The sequence below is a fragment of the Camelus ferus genome, chromosome 14 (genome assembly GCF_009834535.1).
Source record: "Camelus ferus isolate YT-003-E chromosome 14, BCGSAC_Cfer_1.0, whole genome shotgun sequence".
Taxonomy (NCBI): domain Eukaryota; kingdom Metazoa; phylum Chordata; class Mammalia; order Artiodactyla; family Camelidae; genus Camelus; species Camelus ferus.
In genome coordinates this window covers 59,460,953-59,481,172 of record NC_045709.1, presented here as the reverse complement: position 1 = coordinate 59,481,172, position 20,220 = coordinate 59,460,953, and the positions used below count along the sequence as shown (strand labels likewise).

The 20,220-nt window shown below is 32.0% G+C and overlaps 1 long non-coding RNA gene across 1 annotated transcript in view; it reads right to left on the bottom strand.

Moving 5' to 3' along the window:
- Positions 1-16,549, bottom strand: part of LOC116668730 — a 73,788-nt gene extending 57,239 nt beyond the window's left edge. The window contains exons 1-3 of the long non-coding RNA XR_004325972.1: positions 16,282-16,549; positions 16,113-16,187; positions 344-468 (exon numbers count right to left, since the gene is read on the bottom strand). This is a non-coding gene — a long non-coding RNA (uncharacterized LOC116668730). The remainder of the gene's footprint in view (positions 1-343; positions 469-16,112; positions 16,188-16,281) is intronic.
- Positions 16,550-20,220: the final 3,671 nt, after the last annotated feature.

Genomic DNA, 20,220 nt, shown 5'->3' with positions numbered 1-20,220 from the left:
TGGGAGAAATAGCAGATTTAATCTCATAAAGACATAAGAGAAGGGTACGATATTTAAAGACTTTTCTCTGGTTAGAGAGATTGTTGCACTCCAGTCTTCTTACCATAGTTTCTAATATCTGAAAGCTCACTATCTACAAATTTATAGGTGTCTTTCTGAGATCCTCCTTGCTTACACTCTGCTTTGTACTTTCCTGTTTCCTGGTGATCCCTTGTCTGGTCCTTCTAAAGGAAAACAGGGGTCTTCATTATTCTTCTCTTCTGTATCTTTATCTCCACAGTGCCTATTTCATGGGCAAGTGATGAGAAGAAAGAGAGAAGGAAAAATAACAATAGGCATTTACCTCATCCTCTTGTGATCACATGTCCTCTGAAGGGGAGAGAGGTTCCTCTTCTGTAGTTTTTTTTTTTTTTTTTGCCTTTTTCTCTTCATAGGATTAAGTGGTGGAGTTGATAAAATAAAGGAAATCTTTAAAGTGAAGAAGAAATATGAAAGATTTGCATACTTTCTTTGTGGCTTCTTTCTCATTTCTTAGGTAAACTATTGGGATTCTCCTGTATTCCTTTCTGTCTATGCTAATGTCATCTCTGAATTTTGTGGATGTGATGAGTTCAACATAAGGAATACCAGAGGGGAAAATTTGGAAACTCAAAAATTATTCAGAGGTACTTTTGGAGTAGGCAGATAGCTAGATATGAGCAGATAAAGGGGGACGCAGGCCAAATGACAGGAATTGGGCAGAAAGGAGGGGCACAGGCAAAATACAGGAAACCATACATCATGTAAGCACCAGGGGTCCCTGGGCAGAGAAGGAAAAGCGAGACCTCTGGGCTGATAAGTAGCCAAACATTTTGGGGTGATGAGTGGCCTAGAGGCTGACAAAGAAAGGTGGTAAAAGACAAGAAACCCCAGTGTCTGAATATAGCCTTTTGCTCATTATGCCCTCATTTCAATAAAATTAGCCTTGCAGATTAGAAATATCCATCATGCACGGACTCTATGACACTTCCGATCCAGACTAAATAAGGACAAAAATTTCTCCTCCTTTTGGGAAGGTGGAGTTTGGATGAAAGTCTAGGGAACATGACTCCAAACCCTTCCCTCCCCAATGAATATTCTGTCCATTCCTTTTTACACTGAATGTAACCAACTTCCAAAGAAACACAAGGCAGCCACTCACCTAAGCCTGCCCGCTCTCTGCTTGAGAGTGTACTATATATCTCTTAATAAATCCTCATTTTACTTTCTTAACTTCCTTGACTTATCTCTGAATTCTTTCTAGGATGAGACAAGAACCTAGACATTGGCTAGATCTACCATGAACAGTTCTTTGAATGATTGTCCTTTTTCCCATTTTCTTACTTTTTAGTCCTCAGTTGATATTCCATATATTCTATTCAGGATTAAGTATGAGAAACAAGGTACAGTGTGATGACTCCATCTTATTTGGACCTGGAGCATCATTGTCACACTTTCTTTCTAGCTAGAAGATTTTATTTATTTATTTATTTTAGAACAGTTTCAGGTTCACAACAAAATTTAGAGGAAAGTATAGAGATTTGCTGTATATCCTCTACCCTGATACGTGCATAGCCTCTCCCAACATCCATATCACTCACCAGAATGGTGCATTTGCTACAATTGATGAACCTACACGGACACATCATAGTCACCCAAGTCCATAGTTCACTTTAGAGTTCACATTTGGTGTTTTACATTCTACAGGTCTGGACAAATGTCTGAGGACATACACCCATCATTATATCATACAGAGTATTTCCACTGCTTTAAAAATTCTCTGTGCTTCACCTACTCACATCTTTCCCTAATATCACCACTGGAAATCACTAATTTTCTGTTGTTGTTGTCTCACAGTTTGCCTTTTAAAGTATATCATATAGTTGGAATTATACAGTATGAATTTTTTTTTCAGATTGGCTCTAACTTCACAGTATGCATTTAAGTTTTTTCCATGTCTTGTCATTGCTTGATAGATCATTTCTTTTTAGTGCCCAATAATATTTCATTGTCTGTATGTGCCACTGTTTATTTATGCATTCACCTACTGAAGGACATCTTGGTTCCTTCCAAGTTTTGGAAATTATGAATAACGCTGCTATAAACATGTGTGTGCAGGTTTTGATGTGGACATATGTTTCCAACTCCTATGCATTCATATCAAGGAACATAATTGCTGGAACACATGGTAAAAGTATGTTCAGTGGTTTAGGCATTGCCAAACTGTCTTCCAATGTGGCTACATCATTTTGCATCCCCACCATGAATGAATGAGAGTTAATGTTGCTCCACATCCTCACTAGCATTTGATGTTGTTGGTGTTCTAGATTTTGCTCATACTAGTAGATGTGCAGTGGCTATCATACTTTTAAAAATGAAAAAAAAATCACGTTGTTGAAAATTAATCCAGGTGACAGATGTAACACAGAATTCCCTCTAATAAATATTCATATATGAACATTCACTATGAAAAGTCTTCCTTTAAAACGGTTTTTTAATGTTTCTCATTATTTTGTTTTGATTCTCATTTACACATCAACTTCTTGAAATATTACTTATACCCATTTGACTCCATTGGGACATTCATGAAAATAATTATTTAACTTTGAACAACATATTACGTGACTAACCATTTATTTCTTGACCCACTATCTTTCTTTTACATCAGGGCATGACAAGTCAACAGTCATTCACCTGATTTTTTGGTGTGATTTTTCAGATACCCAGGAGAATCTTCTTCCTCTCCCCCACCCTTCAGTAGGGGTCATGTTCTATTTCTCATTCTACTTAATATTTCTGCATTGATAGTATCCTTTCCAATAGTTTCAATTGATATTTGATTCTTAATGACTCAATTATCATTATCTCCCATTTTAACTTACTACAATCATATTGAAATATAAGAATATTTAATATGCAACTCAAAATTGACAAACTTGAAATATCCCAAATGAAACTCATAATGATTGCCCCAGAATTTTCTTTCCCTGTTGTTTCTGGATTAACAAAAAGTACTACTACCACTTACCAGATGCCTAAATTATAAACTGAGGTATATTCTGAGAACTTTTTTCTGGCTTCAACCAGAAAAAATATTTGTCTTTTGGATACTAACTCATAAATATATTTCATTTCCCCCACTTTTGTAAAAGACTAGTAAGGCTCTTCTGATGTAAGAACCATATTCTCTTCTTGAATAGTTGTGAGAACAGTTTAAGTTTTGTGCCTGATTACAGTTTTGATTTCTTCCAGTTATTTCTCACACTAAAGCCAGAATAATCTTCTTAAAATGCAAATGTGATCATTTGTTTAAAATTTTTATTGGTCACCCATTATTCTTATGATAAAACACAACATTTTTTAACAGGGATTACACGTCTTCTATCCTATGGTTCCAGCTTATCTGTCTAGCCATATCTCTTAATACTTCCTTCAAACCTAAATTCTGATCCATTTTAAGCTTATACCTGTGCTTGTTAATATTCCTCAAGGATACCATGTATAATGTTACTTTTTATTGTTTACATATAGTTTCATTTAATTTCACAGCTGGGCAATATTTTTCAAAATTTAGCTTCAATATCAATTTCTCTATAAATTTTCCATCATGCCTACTAATCTATTTTAGGGATATTGTCTATATTATATATTATTCTGTATTTCCCCTACTCTAGCACTTTTCATATCATTTTGAAATAATTTGGTTATTACTTTTTAGTTCTTAAAATAATATAAACTCTATAAGAATAAGATTCATGTTTACCTTGTTCATTGTTAACATCTTTATCATCAAGTGCACTGCTTGGCACTTATTATTTCAATGGACAAATTAACAGAATAACAAAGAAAAATAATCAAAACTACTGAAAATAAGGCAAAAGGATGTCATCATTTTGATAGCAAGCTAGTTCTCATTTGGGAAATCAAAAAATGTCATGGTTTACTCTGGTTTCTTTTCCATAAAGCAAGAATTTACAAGCCTGGAGGTATATCACTTAACAGAAAAATCAAGAATATACAGTCCATAAAACCAGTGCTGTCTACTGAAACTTGTAGAAATCATGAAATATTCCTAATCATGAAAATTAAGGTTTGTTGATTATTAGAAACAAATTTCAGAGGGCATTATATTCCTTTACCCTCATGTTCTGTATGTGTTTTAGTTGTTGAGTGCAAAGAAACATAATGAGGGAAAAAGAAACCTATATTTCAATGAGAAATATATATATACCCAAGTAGAGAGATAGAGGTATAGATATCTATAGCTATCATGTGATCATTGTATTTGTTAGATAACAAGGGCTAGATGGTAAGATGATTCAGAACATAATTGGAGCCAGACTGTTCTGATTAAATCCAGACATCATAATCATAATAAAAAAACCTGTGTAACCTGTGTCAAGTTACTGACTTTCTCTGCCTAAGTTTCCTCATTTACAAAATAAGCATAGCAATAGTAAATACCTCATAGGTTTGTTTTGAGAACTAAATAAGTTAATATATTCAAAATGCTTAGAATAGTGCCTTCTTTAGTTACATTTTTTAGTACTCTACATTTAGAAAATTATACACACATAAACACACACAAATACATAGCTATTATTGTATTTTTAATTTCCAGATAACATTTTAAAATTGCTAGATGTCCACCAAGTTCTTAATATCACAGAACTGGAGAAGCCCAGGCTTAAATCTATGTCTCTTTGATTTCAAAAATCATAATCTTTCCACTCTCCAACTTTTGATTTAAACAAGCAAACCCAGCAATAGGCATGTGTGTTCTTATGTATTAGAAAAATGATAAACAAGATGTATTTAAAAGAAAAGGTCTGGCTTACTATAACAAATCCATATTTAACCATTATCATCTTTACAAATTTTCAACATATTTTTTAGCATTGATTATTTTGCCATTTAACTCAATCCTCTGATCTACATTATTTAAAGCAAATCTAAGAAGTCATACTACTTCTATACTGTTTATTTTTCAGGTATTCCTAAAAAAACTAGTCTTTAATATAATCACGACAATATTATTAAAGTAAAAAATAATTAAGAGTAATCTCAATATTTAGCTAGTGATCAAATTTTCTTAATTATTACAAAACTACTTCTTAGCATATTATTTGTCAATAATTCCCTTGTTAACTTCATTTTGGATGTCTGCTCTATCATCTCTCTTTGAGTGTCCACTCATTCCTGTAACTTCAATAGCCATACTAAACTAGATTTATTTTATTATTTTCACATTAATGAAGAAAAATACAAAGATATAGAATCATTAGTTTTATTTTTTATTCACTATTCTATTTCATAATGATCCATTATTTATAACAATGCCAACTGAAAGTTGGCACTTAGCATCTGCTTCTACAAGGACTGAATCACATTGACACTTTCATCTACCCCTGCTTATATGAAATCATGAGCCACTGCAGCCACTAACCTTCAACATTTCCTGAAAGGAGTTCATGGTGGAGATCAGGAATGAGGCACTCAGTACTCTGAGAAAAACTGTCAGAACAGGCCTTCAGATAGATGTTCTCAGAAGATTTTATGAACTCAAATTCTTGCATCTCCTTATATCTAGAAAATCACTAAAACCATTAATAGTGACATCTGCTTCTCATGACTAGCAACAATCTTCTGCCAAAATTTGTGCTTGACTGCGTGCTGCATGAAACCCCTCTTCACTAAAATATATATATACACACACATACATACATAGATTTTTCCCTCAACTTCTTTGGAGTAGTTCTGCAAAGATATCAGATGCTGTCTCCCAGGTCATAGTTCTTATTTTGCCCCAGATAAAACTTAGCTCACAATTCTTACATTGTACATTTTTTTCAGTCCACAAAAGATTATTTCTAAACATAATATGAATAATGCAGCTTTATGTAGTCATTGGTTCTCAATCTGTTGTGATTATATCTGTTTTCACACTGAATTATTGGAATAATATGAGAATAGATTCAACATCTTACTGATTGAAATGGAAAAACAGCAAAAACACTTACTGAAAAATGGTCTGAGAGACTTTACCTTGGTAATGTTTAGTATTGCAACTAAAATGTCAATAGATTCTCATAGTTACATTTGAAATTACTCTACTACTGTAAACATGTTTTAAATAGTTACAGAGTTGCTAGAAATGTTAGAGTACAGAAAACATTAGTCAACTTCCATGTAATATTTTAGGAATAAGAAAGAATGAAATAAAATGGAAATACAGATTAAAATCACAAGTGTTAAAGATAACTAAATTTATCTATGTGACTAGATGAAAATACCAACTTGAGACATACAGCTAGATAAGAAAGATAAAAAATAAATCCCAGATGCACTGTAACCAGCAAGACTGAATAGTATATTCTACCTTATAATTGAGTCTCAGTGGTACAATTTTTATATCATTCACTATGACTGTTCCAATAAGCCCATGTTAAACTTAACAGACTTGAACTGAACTGAAAATTCATCACCTAAAGGTGAGCATTATCTTAGTACAATGAAAGAATATGATTTTTTTTGGTAGAAAGAGAATACTCAAATCTAAAAATTGCACTTAATCAGTATTTTAATGTCAACATGTGGCCTTTAATGTGTTCTAAAGAAAATGAGTGTACCAGTAAAATTAAAAAAAGCCAGAAATCATTTTGTATCCTATATTTATAATACATAAATCACACAACAGAAGTCTATATAAAAGATCATAGTGAAACAAATAATATATATAATTCATTATCCAGTAGGTCATACATTTTGAAACATTTATATTAATGTAAATAAATTCATATTTATATAATAATATTTTAACCTAATGTTCTCTCAGATAAAGATATTACTCAAAATTAAAGAAAACTAAGAATGAGAATAAAATCTTCTGGAGACTGAAAATTTAATAATCCCAAACATTGCAAAAAAATCCTTTCTGTATTGATTACATTTGATTGAAGATAAGGAAATTATGGAAAATGTTACTAGGAAATATAATTTAAATGAGGACTACCTCACTTAAGAAAATGAAAAGAACAGCAGAGATGAAAGGGAAATTTTTTTTTTAAGGGAATAGATAAAAGGTGACTCTGAGTGTTTCTTCCTGAGAATGACTGAAAATAATTTAAAAATCTTTCAGTAAAACTAAAGTTTCTTCCTTTCCTACCTTTCCTAATCTGTAGTAGTATAAGTGACCTGCATTTGTTAATAGCTATGCAGTCATGGAATTCAGCAGGTAGTTATGGAATTCAGCAGGTAGTTGTGGAATAGCCAGCTTTGTGAGCCAAAAACTCAGTTTTAATAGCCTATCCAGAAATAACCATTCTTTAGATGCTAAGCAAACTAACAGGGAATAATGTATTGGGAATCCAATATATTCCTTAGAAATGAAAATGGGTACACACAAGCTGAAAAAAATAGATCCAAATAAAATTAATAAAACAGCATAAAATGAAGGAGTTCTTCCCTTTGTGAGTGAAAAATACAAAGAAAAAATGAAAAATATAAAAATACATTAACTTATATGAATCATTCTACTTAATTGTCAGACAATTATATACGATAATGACAAATTTAGAGGGAAAATAGATATAAAGAAATTACACAGAATGCAGCAAGAGGGAGAAAAAGAGATAAAAATATAAACATTGACTAAGACATATAGGAGAAGTTATTTTTAATTGGAATCACAGTAGGAGGAAAGAGAGAGAGGGGGAGGGAGAGAGAGAGAGAGAGAGAAAGAGTGAGGGGAGGCAACAAACATAATTGAAAACATATCAAGGAACTGCATGAAATGCATCAACCCACAAATTCTTGAAGCTCAACCAATTCAGAGGGGAGAAATATAAAGATATTCACAGTAAGTCTCATGATTGCATGTTTGACAAGATGATGCTAATGCTGCTGGTCTGGGATTGACACTTTGAGAACTATTACCATAGAGTCAGTATAGCATGTAAAAGACAAGCTTTAGAGGCGATCTAAAAGACAGCTAGACGAAAGAGTTCTTGTAATAAAGTAACAATTAGAGCTAATGCTGAGTCTCCATTAGCAAAAATGGAAGGCTGAACACAGTTAAATTATTTTTGAACATGCTAAATATAAAGTCAACCTATAATTTTGTACACAAAGAAATGATATTTTGTGAATGAGAATAGTAATAGTAATTTATTGAGAAATTTAAAATTAAACAAAATTAAAGAACACGGTGTCAGTGTACATGTTAGAAAAATGTTGAACTCAAATCTGCCCTTTCACTGTTCATGAAGAAGATGAAGATAATTATTAAATTTGTAGTGTAATAAGTTTATTATACTTGTTACAATTACTGAGCTATTTACTAAATAAATTGAAATAGAAAACATAAAGTTCAATAATGGGAAAAACTGCATCCTTAAAAATTATCAATATGAATGTAAGAAAGAGAAAAATATATAACACAAGAAGAAAAATAGATACTATAAAATAAATTAAATTAAACAAATGTGTTAGTCATTATAAGCATAATTTGATATACTAGATACTCCAGTAGTGAACAAATTTAATAAAATATGTTAAAAATCAAACTATTCACAAGTAATGCAAATAAAATATAATTAATTGTACAGAGAATTTGAATTCAAAGCAATGGATCAAATGGCACCAAGAAAACTGTAACTGAAAGAAAACTGGTATAAATATATTAATCTAAAACAAACACCTAGAAATGTATAAAATATTGTTAGAGAAAAGATAATAATATAAGAAAATACTCAATTTATGAAACATAATCATTTTAGGTTATATTAAATAATTTCAAAATATGAAAGTCTTCATAGAATTACTGGAAGAAAAACAAAAATCTATCTTCAGAGTAAGAGAGCTCTGAATCAGCTCTTTCTCAATAGTTGATAGAAAAAGGACATAAAATGTGTCAGCAAGACTAAAAATAATCTGAGTAACAAGCATAAAAGACTAACACATTTGTTTTAATTGGCTATACAGAGAACATTGCACTCCCCAATAGCAGAAAAAACAGTTTTCAATAATGCATAAAACATTTACCAAAATTTACCAATTATTTGAACATAAATTTTGAGCAAACAAATGTCAACAATTTCAAATAAAAAAAACATATTTTGACAAGAATAAAAGAGAATAAAAGTCTCTAGAAATTAATTTCAGAATGTTAACTAGAAATCTCATGTTTGCAAATTGGTTCATCAAAGAAGAAATCATAATGTAATTAGAAAATGTTTTGAATTTAACAATAACAAGAATACCAAAATCAAAAACCTGTGAGATGCAACAAAAAATATATTTAGAGAAAAAGCTAGTCTTTGTGCAGAGATGAGGATCTCTTTGGCTTCAACAAAGAACATGTTTCTCAATGACCTTCAGCCCTTTCCCTGTGGATTATCTGCCTCAGCACTGCTGTTCAACTGTGATCATTGGATAAATAAGTTTTCTGAAGTTTCTTAACCTAGGCAGCAATCAAGGCTGCCTTAAATTTCCCGTCATCTCATCTAAACTTTCTAAAGACTTCTTCTTGACTATGAGTCCTGACCTCCCCCTTTTTTTTTTTTAACATTTACTTTAGAAAACTTGTAATTGAAAATTCTTCCTCTACCCATTGGAGATGTAAATCTTCTACACTTTGGAATATTTTTGTCAGGACCAGGGTCCTATCCCTTTGAAACTGAATCAATATGAAAGATAACACCCCATCTCCCAGTTTCTATAGGCAGGTAGGAACCTAACTCTGAAAAGGGACAATTAGCAAACATAGATGGCCTTATCACATTGACCAACTGTCCTTCTAATGTTCTCTAGTGTTTTTCCATTTGCTTATCCCAGCATTGAGAAATCCTCCATCCTTTTGTTTTAGTGAATTTGAGTTGAATATCTTGACCCTATTACAATAGCACTGAATGAGGTCTTGTTTGCCTGTTTAACTTGTGTTGGCTGATCAATGGCTGCACATACTCATTTAAAACTTTTGGGAGAACATCCCTTATTAGGGAGACAATAAAAATTATCAGCCCATGGTTTGGAGCGTGCTCCTGAGCCAAGTTCCCTATGACCCAAACTGGTTAGAATCAAATAAGTAAAGACATTATTTCACATAGTGGGATAATTCTTTCAGCCAATTGGCCTGCTTATGTATTTCATTTAACTATGTCTTCACTTCCCCAGAAGTGTATATTCAGAAAGCTTATTTCAGAGAAACTGAAGCTTTGGAAATTATGGAGAAGTTCGTAATAGGCAGAACTACAGGATCATTAGCATCATAGCAAATCAAACAGTTGGTTGAATATTAGATTACCCTCCTTTGAAATTGCCTGAGATATTGAACAATGACATTATCGTTCCAAGACAAAATGTAAACAAAATAATTATAAAGTCCTTCATGGTGTTAGAATAAGGAAAAGGATGGCCAGTGAGAGAAGAAGGAATGAGAATAAATGTTTGTGATCCAATGTTTTAGAATGAAGTGATCTCCCTCAATGTCAGCTATCTCTCTTCTTATAGTCCCTTTGATTTTTAGGTCTCTGGCATTTATACATAACCAGATGTTAGGTGGGGCCTTATACAGTTGTGAAATATGCACACAAGTTTTGATAATTTAATTTGGCAGCAGTGTCGGGGTCAAGGGTACCTGGTAGGATTCTTTCCACGAATCTCACTTTTGCAAAAGCATCACAGTAAAACAATGACTGTTTATAAATGACAAGACTTAAAATGATTAAAGGGCTGAAGAGTGTTCATTATAATGACATTGACAAAAAATTTGATTAGTTCTGTGGCACACAATATTTTGAGATAATAACTGGAATTATGACTGATAATATTGTACCAGGACATACCAGACTGTTAGAAATTTTGTATAATTTCTGAAACGTTTGTATTAATAACATATACTTTTACAAATATGCATTGCTTTTTACTTGACAATGCTTCCTGTGTAACTCAGTCTAATCTCTTTATAATAAAGAGAGAAAACAAACTTTTGAGATGTTCCAGAGGTTCTTTGGAAAATACTGAGGTAAAAAGACTTTATTTAGAATTTGATTTGGGGAAAATTTGTTAAAAATGCCCATTTAACCAATCTGACAGGAACTTTGAAGGTAAATACAGAAAGTTATGAAGCTGTAAAAAACTTAGTTCTTTTAATATTGAGAAGACAGGTTTTCTTAAGTAATCAAAGGTATGATAAGACAAAATGAAGCACAGCAAATTATTTTCATAAGATATAAAATCTTTACTTTCTGGGCAAATTATTCAAAAGATAAAGACAAACCTCTGTTTATAATTTATTATTAAGAGCAGATCAATAATGTAAGAAAACTGTTCTTTCAACACAGAGAAAACCAAATTCTAATTTTGTACCAGTGTTACTACTGACATTAAAACTCACTAAATTTAAAAACTCTAAATGAATTCCTTCCAATCACCACATACAAAATCCTTTCCCAAGATTCCTTTTCACAAAACTTGTATGACTTTTTAATATCCATTTAGATTTTTCCTGTTTTTTCCTTTTCCTCTCTTTCTTTTTATTCTGGAACAACCAATTGTTTTGTTTTAGGACAATATTATTCTACATTTTCCTTAACCAAAACTACATCTGCCTACCTCATACCTTTTCTTACCAAAAACACATCTTATTTTCCTTGCATAGAGTTGTTTCCTTTATTAGTTCTACCAGATTTTATTGCATATATAATTAATCTTTAGAATACTTAATTCCTAACCCAAACTAAGAAGTAATTGTGGACTGTTATACTACCACTCTGTGGGTTAACAAATTTTTAAATACATTTCATTATTTACAGAAATATATTCTCCCTGACAGTAAATTTTTCAATGTGTCACAAGATTACTAACAAATCACATATCTTTAGTTTTTCTGTAATAGGAGGTAAAAAGTGTATAAACTCACATTCAGTAATTAATGTTCCAGTTTTTGTTTTATTTAGAAATGATCTAGTTTTCAACAAATATTCATCATTTAACTTACTTCAGTATAATTTTAACGTTTCAAGTTATCAAAAAGATTTTGGAAACTATTTTAAGTAGACATATCATAAGCATAATTATTGAAAAGTTCATTTAGAAACTTTTACTTTAGCTATATATAATTAATTTATTCATTCTTAACACTTATGCTTAGATTATATGTGAACATTTCACAAGACATTAAAAAACTAAGCATTACCTTATTTTTCTTGCTGACAAATTCTGTAACAGAGATAACATGAGCTTATTTGAATTTTAGTAAACATAAGTAAATTCAAAGTTGAATGTCTGCATTATATTTAACAATGATAGTTCTCAAGACATGCCTTTTTATTGAAGTATAGTCATTTTTAATGTGTTAGTTTTTGTTGTGCAACTTAGTGATTCCATTTTATATAATATATATATTCATTTTCATTTTTTTATTATAGGTTATTACAAGGTATTGAATGTAGTTCCCTGTATTATACACTAAGGCCTTGTTTTGTTTTGTTTTGTTTTGAAATCTATTTTGTATATAGTAGCTTGTATCTGCTAATCTCAAACTCCTAATTTATCCCTCCCCTTTCCTTTCCCCTTTGGTAACCATAAGCTTATTTTCTATGTCTGTGAGTCTCTTTCTGTTTTATAAATATGTTCATTGATATCATTTTTCTTATTCCTAATACAAGTGATATCATCTGATTTTTGTCTTTCTCTGTCTGACTTTCTTCACTTAATAGGATAATCTTTAGGTCTATCCATGTTAGTGCAAATGGTATTATTTCTTTCTTTTTTAATGGCTGAGTAGTATTCCATCATATACATATACCACATTTTTATCCAATCATCTGTTGATGGACATTTAGGTTGCTTCTATGTCTTGGCTATTGTAAATAGTGCTGCAATGAACATTGGGGTGCATGTATATTTTTGAATTAGTGTTTTCTCCAGATATATGCCCAGGAATGGGATTGCTGGATCACATGAAACTTCTATTTTTAGTTTAGTTTTGTTTTTTTTTTTAAGGAATCCCCATACTGTTTTCCATAATGGCTGCACCAAATTACATTCTCATTGACAGTGTAAGTGGGCTTCATTCTCTCCACATTCTCTCCAATTTTATTATATGTGTACTTTTTAATGATGGCCACTTTTACTGGTATAATGTGATACCTCACTGTAGTTTTAATTTGCATTTATGTATTTGATAATTAGCAATATTTAGCACCTTTCATGTCCCTATTGATCATTTGTATGTCTTTGGAGAAATATTTATTTAGGTCTTCTATTTTTTTATTGGATTGTTTGTTTTTGTTATTAAGTTGTATGATTTCTTTGTATATTCTGAAAGTTAAGCCCTTGTCAGTTGCATTTTGTAGGTTGTCTTTTTGTTTTGTTTATGGTTTCCTTTGCTGTGCAAAAGCTTATAAGTTTGATTAGGTCTCATTTGTTTATTTTTGCTTTTATTTCTTTTGCCTTGGGAGACAGACCTAGGAAAACAGTGATACAATTTATATCAAAGACTGCTTTGCCTATTTTTCTCTCGTAGAAGATCTATGGTGTTCTGTTTTATGTTTAAGTCTTTAAGCCATTTTGAGTTTATTTTTAAGAATAATGTGATGGAATGTTCTAATTTCATTGATTTAAAGGCAGCTGCCCAGCTTTCCGAATGCCACTTGCCAAAGATACTCTTTCCTCCACTGTATATTCTTGTTTCCTTTGTTGAAGATTGATTGACTATAGGTGTGTGGGTTTATTTCTGGGCTCTATGTTATTTTCCATGTATTCAAATGTCTGTTTTTGTGCCAATGCCACACTGTTTTGATTACTGTAGCTTTGTAGTATTGTCTTAAGTCTGGGAAGGTTATTTCTCTAGCTTCATTCCTTTTCTTCAGTATTGCTTTGGCACTAGTTATTGGGTGTAGAGGGAACATATCTCAACCTAAAAACTATTTATGACAGAAGTACAGCAAACAAATACTCAATAGTAAAAAGCTGAAAGCTTTCTCATTAAAATCTGGAACAAGACAAAGATGCCTACTTTCCTGTCTTCTATTCAAGACATGCCTCTTTAAATTAAATCAATAAACTTAAACTTTATTTATTGAAAATTATTGTAGATCATATAAACATGAAAAACATTTGGGTTAGTTTTTATATTTCTGAGAGTATACTTGGTTTATAATATTCTTATTTATCTTTAATTAAATACAACTGTTTACAAATTAATTTTGGCAACACAATCTGAAGGTACAAAAATATTACACATGTATGACACAGACATATATAAACTTACAGACAGATGCAAACAAAGATCTTACAGTTTTCATTTAAAAATTTTAGTCATGAGAAAGTTACAACAATACAAAACTCATTCATTTATAAAGAATAATTGGATAAAAATCATGTTTCTAGCAAATGGGGTAAGTTAAGGTTTTCTTCTCAGATGGCTTAAACTTTTCACTGATATTTGTGCCAAAGATTTTGAAGTTTTATCATAGTCCCAGTCTTCAAATACCCCTTCCATTTTTTTTTTAATTTTCCATCTGATAATATCTACCTCTGTGTTTGCTAGAGAAGATCAGGTAGCATATTTACATATCAAAAGGAAAAAAGAAAAAATATAAGTTCCACTAAGTTTTATTCCCTAAGTTCATATCTTTGACAATACCTACAAGTCTTTTAAAAAATAAGGTAGATCTGGAGACTTGTTAAAAGGATAGTTGGGCTTTTTCTCTTCCTGTACAGACTCAATTTATAAGACAAAAACAGTTGTTTTTAATTTCTCAAATAGTTGGGTGGCATATTACCCAGCAATTCCACTCCTGTGTATATACCCAAAATGAAAACACTAATTTGAAAAGATACATGCACCTCAATGTTCATAGCAGCACTATTTACAGTTGTCAAGATTTGGAATCAAACTAAGTGTCCATCAATAGATGAATGGATAAATTATGTGTATATAGATATAGATATAGATATATATAGATATATAGATACACACACACACACACAATAAAATATTACTCAGCCAAAAAAATGAAAATTTGCAGCAACTTAGACAGACTGGAGGGCATTATGCTAAGCGAAATAATTCAGACAGAGAAAGACAAATACTTTACAATATCACTTATATGTAGAATCTAAAAAATAAAACAAATAAGTGAATTAAACAAAAAAGAAGCGGACACAGAGATATAGAGAACAAACCATTGGTTACTAGTGGGGAGAGGAAACAGGGAGGGGCAATATAAGCATAAGCATAGAAAATTTTTTACAAAGGGTAATTATGGGATTATATGAAGCCATGTGTGATCTGAAAGTTATAAAGTGCTATAGAATTTAAAGAGTCTTCCAATTTTTTTCAATTCAGTGGCAACCTGAATGATATCAAGGGGCTGACCCATCTATCTAATTACATTCCCTTGAATTTGCTTCTTTAAATCACGGAGAACTTTCACTAAGATAGAAATTTAAAGTTCCTATATTCTAGACTTAGAGCTATTTGTCTTTGGAATGTTTTTCTTTCCCTCTTGGTGTGTAGTTTCAATTAGCTTAGGGAAGAGGCCTAAAATTTTTTTTCTAGGGGGGAGGGTATATCTCAGTGGTAGAGCATGTACTTAGCAAGCATGAGGTCCTGGGTTCAATCCCCAATACTGCCATTAAAATTAATAAGTAAATAAATAAATCTAATTACCTCCCCTCCCAAAAATCAATCAATCAATCAATCAATATTTTAAAAAATTCTATCAGACTCTGAGTATCACCCTCCAATTTGGCCAACTTCTGATCACAGAACTACTTCAAAGAAAAATCTTTGAAATGTCTAGTTATGTTTCATCCAGAACAGTTAATATTCCTGACAGTACTGAAAACCCTCATGGACACAAGCGGCATCCCCAAGGAGTGTGCAAAAGATACCACTCTCCCTAGATCCATAGCCATTCCCAAGGTTACCTGAAGGAAAGATTTTATAATTCCCTTGAGAGCTGACAATATCCAGTAGGACCCTTGCCACAAATATACCACAACCCACATTTACGTCAGGCCATATTTTTGGGCCCCCATCCTAATCATTGAGCTGTATTCATATGCAAGTATCAACAACCTACATGCTCCAGGCAGGAAGAAACTCAAGCTCAGTTCTCAGGATATTAAATGAGATGAACAAGAAGACAAAGCTGTCCCTGGAACAAAAAAGGATCAATAACCAATGGATACATCAAAAACAAATTCACAAGAGTCTGGATTTGGAAGGGAAGGAACAACTTAAAAATTTACCTTCTTTTCCTGGTCATTGCAGAAATCCAGGAGAGCTAACTTTGGTAAGAATTTTCACCCTTCACTGGTTTCTGCCAGTTTCCCCATGATTCTATCTTCAGGCTCCTGAGAAAGTGGCATTAAAAGTAGACTGTAGTTCTGTTTCTACCACAATATGGCAAAGTTTTCCATTAACTTTAATCTTACGTTCCCCTCAGTTGTTTGAATGAATAACTAGTTGCAGTTTACCAGAACATAACTTGGAGTCCTGTCAACCCTGGGAGGGGACAAAATGGGATCCACTTTTGAGGGTAGTTGTAGGGAGATTCAAGTTGGTGTCAAAGCATTTGCACAAAACTGTCAAGGATAGTATTTTTTCCAGTGTTGCAGTTGATTGCAAATGAAACACCAATTTTTGGGTCAATGTTTAATGATGAACCCCTAAGAGGGTGTAACCAGGTGTTATTTTAGATTTGTGACCTTGGAGCCATTCCAGTTGCAAGGCCATAAACTTGGTAGACTTGTTTACAGTCTTGTGGTCTTTTCAGAGAGGCAATTTGGTTAGATAATTAATAGACTGAGAACTCAAGCAGAAGATGATAGGAATAGTAGGAGTAATGCCAGTCTTACAATCTTCTGTTTTTGTTAATTTTTGTGCCTTAATTGATCATTAATCTTTTCCAATGAACATTTCACTGACATTATTTTGGAATCTTGAAGCCTTTTGGAGCCTTCTGCATGCCAATTAAAACAGAAATTTCATCCTGTCTGTTTAATTTAGAAGACTTGCTTTCAATTGTACTTCTTAAATGAATGATCTTGTCTATTTTGAACATTCCCATAATGGCTACTTTAATTCTAGGCTGTATTACTAAGATTTTGCCATTTTGGTAAATATCTGCAGTTTCTGAGACCACAGTTTTTAAACATAAATTAAGCACGTGTGCCAGAAGGTGGTGTGCTTAATTCTTTGAAACTTGAGGATCCTATTTCTTTAACTAAGCCTTGGGTCTCATGAAGCCAAATTAACACCTAAGAGGGATGTGCAACTGGGATGGGAATTTTGCGTTATTTTACAGTGTACCTTGTTGCATGGAAAAGTTCCTTGAGGTTGGAGTGGGATAGTATATATCTAACTCATTCTATGAATAACTTATCCTAGTAAGGGAGTCTTAAGAGTTAGATGGGAATCACTCTAGTAGCTTTTAACTGCTTGAACCCATGCCCACCAATTTTGCAATTTTGGCTCCTAAGATTCTCACTAGCAATAAATCTATTACTCTTTTCCACAAAAATATATATTTAAAGTGACATACTCCCTAATGGCTAACAGTCCAACTTTTGTGTCTACTTAGATTTTGTTGTGTCACTGGTTAAATAGTCCAAATTTCTTGTCTTGTCAAGACCTTCCAAGGTTTATGCTTTGGACTTACCTTGAGACTATATGAGTTCTTTAATGGCCGCCACCGAGTGCTGACCTCCAATATAACTACCCTGGAAATGTCCAAGGCCTCAGAACCTTTCTGGAAACTTTAAGAAACCCCAGAAGATTTACAAATTCTATCTTTTTGTTTGTTTGTTTGTTTTGAATAAAGTTTGTTTACATTGGAGAGCTGCACACAAGGGAGCAGAATTCAAATATGAGTGAGTTATCCCCATAGCCCTTGGTAACAGTAACCAGAAACAGTGAACTCAAAGAGTTCCTGTACAACTCATTGTCCTTAGGCTGTTAGCAGTAAGTTTCACAGCCCAGTCCTGTAGCCAAAAACTGTTAAAATCTATTTAAAAGGACAAGTTAGGTGATACAAACAAACTTTATTTAACACTTCATTAAGTGGATAGGCTTCATTTGGAGAACTGCAAAGTAAGGGTGGGGGAATGACAGTAAACTCTTATGGGATAAAGATGAAATAACAGAAAGTATAAAGCACAGAGTTGGCTTGGCATTTGGGGACTGACTGACTGGATGGAATGTGTTTCTGTTCAAGCACAGCAATTCCAAGTACAGCAATGACAAGTTTCAGTTTGATGATGTGGCATCCCAGGCAGAAGTGGCTCTGTCTTGGACCTAGAAATTTATTTTAACACTAGTCCAATGTAAATTTTCTTTGACAGCAGCAGCAGCAACACCCAAATATTCTGAAGCACAGTTGCAATGATATCCTTTCTTATTTTTTATTCCATCAGCCCATCAGATAATTTTGTAAATATCTAATTCCCTATGTTAAATCTACTCATTTTTGAAATATCTGGAATATTATTTCTTATTTGAACCACAACTGAATCAATTAAATCAATAATCAAAAAGTGTACAAGATCTTTCTGGATAATACTATAATATTTTATGGAAAGATTAAATAATATCTGAATGGAAATAAATGTTCAATATTTTATCAGTAATCAGTAATACACATAAAAAAATCCATTCAATTGGTAAAAAGTAAAATTCTGAAAATACTAAGTAAAGCAACAGGAAATCTACACTCTTGGTAAGAGTATAAGTTGGTACTATTTTAGAAAATAAGATACTATAACCTATGCTCATTCTTTGAATGCCTTAGCAATTCTACTGCTCGACATTTATAACAGAGAAAAATTGTACTCAAGTGTGCCAGGAGACAAGCAATAAATGTCAAAAATGACTTATCCATAATAGCTAAATATGGAAATAACATAAATTACCATGAACAGAGAGACAATTGGTAAATTGTGACAGATTCATGATATTTGTTCACTATTCGTGATTTTTTTTTCCTATAACAATAATTGTTTGATTAAAAACTCAGTTGGGTGGCCTGAAGTAGTCAAAACAGAGTTTACAACCAAGTAACATGAAGTAAGATGCAATTTGTAATTTGAAAGATATTGATGGGTGTGATTAGAATAGGTGGACACGACAGGAGTAGGGAGGAGACCCATCATTTCAAGGAAGTTAGGGTAGAATATTATCATTTTATAGTTATTGCATCAAGACATTGATGAAACAATAAAAATTATGTTAAAATATGTTTAATTATGAAAAAATTTTATTAAGTATATATTTTCTTTATATAAGTTGTCTATTTGTCTAACCGTCAGTCAAACAGTTTAATATAAGTGTTGGAGATCAGAAGCTGGCATATGTATACTTTGTACTATAGAAACTATAGTTTCTATAGAACTGTGACTCACCCATGATTAACAAAGAAACATTTGTTGAATTTAAACAAAAAGGAGGAAGTCTAGATTTTCCAGAGAGGAGTCAACTTAGATTTTTAAAATAAGAACAAATTAAGAATTAAAATAATCTTATAAAATTTCTCTTTCATCCTTACTAGGAAAAGTGTGTAGAGACTAGCATGAGCATTACTTAATGTGGCCTAAAGTTCTTGAAGGAGTGAAGCATTGAGAGACTGAATGATATATTTCCTACTTTCATTTTCACATGTCCCAGTAAAAATCAGCTTAAATAAAATTTAAAAAAATCAGTTGTGTAAAACCAATCATTCTTCAACCAAAGCATAGGAGTCTCAATATTTTAGTCTTTTTTTAGTCAAAGAAAACATGGATAAAAACATTTCCATTAAGAAAGAAGAATATAATTCAAAAGAGAATTCTTAGTAAGAATGGTTGAGTGTTACCTCTCTTACTTAAAATAGAAATTTGCTATTAAATATACTTTCCTAAGTCTTTATGTTAACATCTAAGGGATTATTTCACATTTTTTTCTATCATACTAAATATTTAAAGAATAACTTTTTCCTGTGAAATGTTTACTTTATCCATTTTCTCTCAATAAAACCTGAGTACATCAACATTAGAAAGAGTGCAGTAAATTTATAAAATAAAACAAGACACATATGACCAGTAGTCAAATGTAAGGCCACTATTTTAAAAAATAAATGGCCAAAACTAAAAATTTCATCTTCTTTATCCTGATTTAATATTCTTAAATTTGTTTCGGGCCTAGAATGATTAATT